Raw genomic sequence first — 6,550 nt, forward strand, 5'->3', positions numbered from 1 at the left:
AATTTACGTAAAACTAGGGGCCACAGAGGACTTAGGAGCCACAGAGTTAGGGCAGAATAATTTACGTAAAACTAGGGGCCACAGAGGACTTAGGAGCCACAGAGTTAGGGCAGAATAATTTACGTAAAACTAGGGGTCACAGAGGACTTAGGAGCCACAGAGTTAGGGCAGAATAATTTACGTAAAACTAGGGGTCGCAGAGGACTTAGGAGCCACAGAGTTAGGGCAGAATAATTTACGTAAAACTAGGGGTCGCAGAGGACTTAGGAGCCACAGAGTTAGGGCAGAATAATTTACGTAAAACTAGGGGCCACAGAGGACTTAGGAGCCACAGAGTTAGGGCAGAATAATTTACGTAAAACTAGGGGCCACAGAGGACATAGGAGCCACAGAGTTAGGGCAGAATAATTTACGTAAAACTAGGGGCCACAGAGGACATAGGAACCACAGAGTTAGGGCAGAATAATTTACGTAAAACTAGGGGCCACAGAGGACATAGGAGCCACAGAGTTAGGGCAGAATAATTTACGTAAAACTAGGGGCCACAGAGGACATAGGAGCCACAGAGTTAGGGCAGAATAATTTACGTAAAACTAGGGGCCACAGAGGACATAGGAACCACAGAGTTAGGGCAGAATAATTTACGTAAAACTAGGGGCCACAGAGGACATAGGAGCCACAGAGTTAGGGCAGAATAATTTACGTAAAACTAGGGGTCACAGAGGACATAGGAGCCACAGAGTTAGGGCAGAATAATTTACGTAAAACTAGGGGCCACAGAGGACATAGGAACCACAGAGTTAGGGCAGAATAATTTACGTAAAACTAGGGGCCACAGAGGACATAGGAACCACAGAGTTAGGGCAGAATAATTTACGTAAAACTAGGGGCCACAGAGGACATAGGAGCCACAGAGTTAGGGCAGAATAATTTACGTAAAACTAGGGGCCACAGAGGACATAGGAAACACAGAGTTAGGGCAGAATAATTTACGTAAAACTAGGGGCCACAGAGGACATAGGAGCCACAGAGTTAGGGCAGAATAATTTACGTAAAACTAGGGGCCACAGAGGACATAGGAACCACAGAGTTAGGGCAGAATAATTTACGTAAAACTAGGGGCCACAGAGGACATAGGAGCCACAGAGTTAGGGCAGAATAATTTACGTAAAACTAGGGGCCACAGAGGACATAGGAACCACAGAAGTAGGGCAGAATAATTTACGTAAAACTAGGGGCCACAGAGGACATAGGAACCACGGATGTAGGGAAGTATAATCTATTTGGAACATGGGGCCATATAGGTAGGTCAGTATAATTAAGGTAAAAATAGGGGTCACAGTGGAATAAGGAGCCACAGAGGTAGGCCAGAATACTTTATTGGGAACCAGGGGCCATATAAGTAGGGCAGTATAATTAAGGTAAAACTAGGGGTCACAGACAAATTTGGGGGCACAAAGGTAGGGCAGTAAAATTTAGTGGGAACCAGGGACCACGTAGGTAGGGCAGACTAATTTAAATAAAACTCATGACCACTGAGTAGGGCGGTATTATTTGGGTTGAACTAAAGAGCTACAGAGGTAGAGCAGTATTATTTAGGTGCAAGTAAGGCCCACAGTGGTAGGGCAGTATTATTCAGGTGGAACTAGGGGCCACAGAGGTAGAGCAGTATTATTTATGTGGAACTAGGTGCAACAGAGGAAGAGCAGTATTATTTAGGTGGAACTTAGGACCACAGAGGAAGAGCAGTATTATTTATGTGCAACTTAGGACCACAGAGGAAGAGCAGTATTATTTAGGTGGAACTAAGGACCACAGTGGTAGGGCAGAATTATTCAGGTGGAACTAGGGGCCACAGAGTTAGAGTAGTATCATTTATGTGGAACTAGGGGCAACAGACGCAGAGCAGTATTATAAATGTGGATTTAAGGACCACAGTGGTAGGGCAGTATTATTCAGGTGGAACTAGGTGCAACAGAGGTAGTGCAGTATTACTTAGGTGGAACTTAAGACCAGTATCTAGGTGGAACTAGGGGCCACAAAGTTAGAGCAGTATCATTTATGTGGAACTAGGGGCACAGAGGTAGAGCAGTATTATTCACGTGGAACTAAGGACTACAGTGGTAAGTCAATATCATTCAGGTGAAACTAGGAGCCACAGAGGTAGAGCAGTATTATTATAGGGCAATGTTATTTAGGTCGAACAAGGATGAAAGGCAGTATTATTGAGGTAAAATGAAGGATCACAGTGACACGGCCTGTAAACGCCAGCTCCACCACTTTACGGTGGTGCAAAGAAAAAGAGCTGTCGACACTTCCGTGGTGGAGCTGTGCCCTATGTTTACATGAACAAACAGGAGTATGACTTATATTTTATTTGATAATTTCATTTAACGGACACATTTCGAAAATTGGAGAATGTGGTACCGTGTAAGAACACTTCTACTGTAGGCTGGTTACTATGTCGTTTCAATATTGTGCAAACTGTGGTGCCAGGAGCTTTTCTCCCGAATCAGACTTGTGCATATTTTGAGATCTGATTGCATAGCAAGTACATTTCGGTGCTTACACACCCCGTAAGAACATTCTCACGCATGCAAACATAACTGTTATGTATAGTACCCATGCCGGAACACAACAAAACTAATAAGCACTTCTTAAAAAGGAAGAATGCACATATTTATAAAAGTGGTAGCGCTGTTGCCCTAGTGGTGGCGCTGTCGAGTAGTGGTGGCGCTGTCGAGTATGTTTTGCTCTTGAAGTATTATAAAAAGTTAACGCTTTTGGAATGAATACAAAAGTTGCTATGTTTATCATTCATTGAACATTATGCTGGTATGCATACTACTTGCGGAAACAAAACTCTTCGCGAGCTACCTTAACCTTACTTAAAACTATTTCGAAACAAACGGCTAGGTGCTGTTAATTTTTACCATAGAACTATCATCAGTATCTATCATGTGTGTCCGGTTATGAGGGAGGTATTCTTGCATACCGGACGTGTGTTTCCGGTCATTTGTCCAGTGCTGGAAAAACGCATCTTACACCCCATGTAAGATGAGTTACGCGCAACAACGCGCTTCTTCTTATTTCTTTTATTGTATGGTTTATGAAAAGTACATTATTTCATTTCAATTAAGCGCAATCAAATAAATAAGTATGCAATAAATTAAAACAGATAATGAATAATCGTAAAAACGCGATTTAAATAGTTACTATTTGACATCAATAGTGATTTAAAATTACTGCGCTTTATGACGTCAGTAAACAAGGTTTCACGCACTTTTTGGTAAAATGTACAAAAGTGCGTTTTCTACGTCAATTCTTACACAAACTGATAATTTTAGAATTGCAAGAAAAAATATCAATCATGTTTTTCCGGTCCGGACCGAAAAATCCGTCCTTCGGTCACGCTGCGTAGCCTGTAACTCGGCAAGCCTCGTTACCGGCTTACGAGCGTGCACTCGGGTCGGATTTTTCCATTCGTACCGGACACACATGGTAGATACTTATAGTTCTATGGTAAAATTAACAGCACATAGCCGTTTGTTTTCGAAATAGTTTTAAGTAAGGTTAAGATAATTCGCGAAGAGTTTCGTTTCCGCAAGTAGTATGCATAACCAGCATAATGTTCAATGAATATTAAACATAGCAACTTAAGTAATTATTCCAAAAGCGTTAACTTTTTATATTACTTCATACGCAAAACATACTCGATAGCGCCACCACTACTCGACAGCGCCACCACTAGGGCAACAGCGCCACCACTTTTATAAATATGTGCATTTTTCCTTTTTAAGAAGTGCTTATTAGTTTTGTTGTGTTCCGGCTTAGGTACAATACATAACAGTTATGTTTGCATGCGTGAGATTGTCTTACGGGGTGTGTAAGCACCGAAATGTACTTGCTATGCAATCAGATCTCAAAATATGCACAAGTCTGATTCGGGAGAAAAGCTCCTGGCACCACAGTTTGCACAATATTGAAACGACATAGTAACCAGCCTACAGTAGAAGTGTTCTTACACGGTACCACATTCTCCGATTTCCGAAATATGTCCGTTAAATGATAATTATCCAATAAAATATAAATCATACTCCTGTTTGTTCATGTAAACATAGGGCACAGCTCCACCACGGAAGTGTCGACAGCTCTTTTTCTTTGCACCACCGTAAAGTGGTGGAGCTGGCGTTTACAGGCCGTGAGTGATAGAGCAGTATAATTTAGGTGGAATAAGGAGGCCTAGAGGGCATAAGTTTGACGTGGAACTAGGGGCCACAGACGTTGGGTATTGTCTTTTACGTGGAATTAGGGGCTACAAAGGAAAAGAAGTAAAATTTAGGTGAAACTAGAGGCCACAGAGTCAGGACAGTATATATTAAGTGGAAGTTAGGGCCACCGAAGAAGAGCAGTTCAATTTAGGTGAAACTAATGACCACAGTGGTAAGACGGTATAATTTAGGTGGAACAAAGGACAACAGAGTCATGGCAGTATTATTTAGGTGGAAACTAGGGGCCTTATATGTAAAGGAGCAGTATAACTTAGGTGTAACTAGAGGTCACACAGGTAGGGCTGAATGATTCAGTAGGAACTAGGGGTCACAGTGGTATGGCATTTCACATTATGTGGATCTTGTATGTGCGTGAAGTTAGCACCGCAGCACCGCATCACCGCGGTGCTTTCACCACAGCCACGGGGGGCAAGCACCGAATCACCAGAAATGTTCCATATTTATAAGTGATATTACAGTGTAGCCTAGGCATTGCCCTAGGTCATGGTATTAATCACTGGTCTGCGAGTATAGCAAGTCTGTTGGATATTGATTTATTTAAGTGGATACTTCGGCCGTTCCTACAGTATTTCAACACTTTTTAGCGGTGATACCTTAAAAACGAAAAAGGGGACCGCTGCCACCTACAGCACAGCTAAGCCTAAGTCCTAGCCTAGGTCGTGACATATGTAACTAGACTGCAATTTTAAGTAGGCTGTATGTTTATGATACGAATATGCGTTGACCCTATTCATTTTCCACCAAAATTTCACCAGTTTATAGCGGTGTTACCTTACATATGAGTGCGGGGACCACTGCCACCATTACCACAGTTTAGCATAGGCAATGCCCTAGGTCATGGCATAAGTCACTGAACTGCGATTTTGGGCGGTCTTTGGAATTTCGGTTGAATAATGTGGATTTAAGCCCCGTGTTATTCACCTTTTAATAGCAGTAACACCTTAAAAATGAGAAAGGGGATCACTGTCACATTTACCAGTGTAGTATAGGCCTAAACCTAGGTCATGGCATAGGTCACTAGACTGCGATATTAGGCAGGCTCTGAGTTTTTGGTACCAATATACCAAAGGAATTTTCCATCAAAATGTCAAAACTTTATAGCGGTGATACCTTTAATATTTGAAGGCCATGGAAATTGTATCGGTGGCTTAATTACAATTTTCAAAACGTTCAAAATCATACACCCCCACTCTGTTGTGTAGAACGAATGAACGCCAAATATTTCGTGCAAAACTAGGACCCTCGATCGTAGGACAGTATAATATAGGTAAAACTAGGGCCCACAATCGTAGGGTAGTATAATTTAGGTAAAACTAGGGGCCACAGAGGTAGGGCAGTATAATTTAGTGGGAACTAGGGCCCACGAACGTAGGGCAGTATAATTTAGGTAAAACTTGGGCCCACGATCGTAGGACAGTATAATTTAGGTAAAACTAGGGCCCACGATCGTAGGACAGTATAATTTAAGTAAAACTAGGACCCACGATCGTAGAGCATTATAATTTAGGTTAAACTAGGGGCCACAGAGGTAGGATAGTATAATTTAGTGGAAACTAGGGCCAATGATCGTAGGGCAGTATAATTTAGGTAAAACTAGGGGCCACAGAGATAGGGCTTTATAATTTCTTGGAAACTAGGGCCCACGAACGAAGGGCAGTATAATTTAGGTAAAACTAGTGGCCACAGAGGTAGGATAGTATAATTTAGTGGAAACTAGGGCCAATGATCGTAGGGCAGTATTATTTAGGTAAAACTAGGGGCCACAGAGATAGGGCTTTATAATTTCTTGGAAACTAGGGCCCACGAACGAAGGGCAGTATAATTTAGGTAAAACTAGTGGCCACAGAGATAGGGCTGTATAATTTAGTGGAAACTAGGGCCCATGGTCGTAGAGCAGTATAATGAAGTGGAAACTAGGGCCCACGATCGTAGGGCAGTATAACTTGGGTAAAACTAGGGGCCACAGAGGTAGGGCAGCATACTTTTGGTGGAATAAGGGGCCACAGAGGTAGTGCAGCATAATATATGTGGAACCTGGGGACACAGAGATGTAATATTTAGGTGAAACTAGGGGCCATAGAGTAGGGGCAACATAACATAGGTGGAACTAGGGGCTACAGAGGTGGGGCAGCATAATATAGGTGGAACTACGGGCCACAGAGGATATTTTATCATGTGGGTATTTCATCCTCCTTGTCAAAATGGCATTATGAATTTTATCTGTAGGTTATTATGTCCTCCCTGCCAAAATAATGGGC

This window comes from Mya arenaria, chromosome 12 (assembly GCF_026914265.1).
Source record: "Mya arenaria isolate MELC-2E11 chromosome 12, ASM2691426v1".
Lineage (NCBI taxonomy): Eukaryota > Metazoa > Mollusca > Bivalvia > Myida > Myidae > Mya > Mya arenaria.